The sequence below is a fragment of the Solanum stenotomum genome, chromosome 4 (genome assembly GCF_019186545.1).
Source record: "Solanum stenotomum isolate F172 chromosome 4, ASM1918654v1, whole genome shotgun sequence".
NCBI lineage: Eukaryota > Viridiplantae > Streptophyta > Magnoliopsida > Solanales > Solanaceae > Solanum > Solanum stenotomum.
Genome location: NC_064285.1, coordinates 2961328 through 2962618, shown reverse-complemented (window position 1 = coordinate 2962618; position 1291 = coordinate 2961328).

Genomic DNA, 1291 nt, shown 5'->3' with positions numbered 1-1291 from the left:
TGAAATATTTGAATACTAAACTTTGAGGGACATTCCCTATATATAGAACTGCAAAAATTAATACTATACTATAATCTTTATATTTGTTAAAATATATATTCAAGTCAAGTAGTCGAGCCAAAATGGAAAGATTCAAAGATAAGTTTTTTTCCCACTTTTTAGAGAGTTATGTAGAGAGGGGTCCAACAAACCGAGTAAATGAAACGTACATATCAATTACCTATATTTTTAGGTCTCAATTTAGGTGATATTTTTTTAAAATTGGCCAAATTAGGCGTCTTCTTACGTTAAATAGACATGGAATTGAACTAATAATATAGGAAAAAGGGCCATATAACCCAAATAGATATTCTTTTAATACTTTTATTTTTTTATTAATTGATAAGGGCCATATAACCCATATGGGAACCTTATGGGGTGACGTTACATCCACTAATATTGCTACAAAAAGTGGATTTTGAAAAGACTTTATAATATGATTAATTAATGGGTCAATCATTTTATTTTGGTACTTTCAATGACTTCCCATGAATTCAGTCAGAAAGTTAACAAATCATAAACACAAATAATTGAGTTAAATCATACCCAATTTACTTATTCACTTTTGACTTGATACACCTATTAAAAAAATAATTATTGATATAGTGAGTTTATCATTTAACCATATTAATTATGAAGTGGATGAATTAAAAACTTAAGATTTTCAAGAAATTCTACCTTTTTTCAAAATAATTAATTGATGGTATAATAGGTAAAAATATTTTGTCCTTCTTGATTTGTCAAAATAAACAAGTAATTAAAAATAACTAAAAAAGAAAAAATGGACAAATAATTAGGAATAGAGAAAATATTTATAGTTTCAATCATGGAAACTATATTTAAAAGTAATTAAGGTTGTTAAAGAGTTGCTTTCATCTTCAATCAAGCTGCATGCAAAGAGTAAGGGTGTGTTTGGTACAAAGGAAAATATTTTCTGGAAAATATTTTTCAACTTTCTCATGTTTGGTTGGGTTAAAAGTTTTGGAAAATGTTTTTTCAAATCAACTCATTTTTCTCAAATTTAAGGAAAATGACTTCCCTTCAAAAATTAAGGAAAACATTTTCCAAAACTCTCCTCCAACTTCAAATTACAATTTTTTTTTGTTGATAAAATAAATTTAAAGCTTATTTTTAAAAGATATTTTCAACATCAATTTTTTTATTTTTTCACCCCATCCCTACCCTCGACCCCTCACCCCCTCCAAAAAAAAAGAATTTTAAGTTTGTTTTTAATTCAACTTCAATTTTTTTT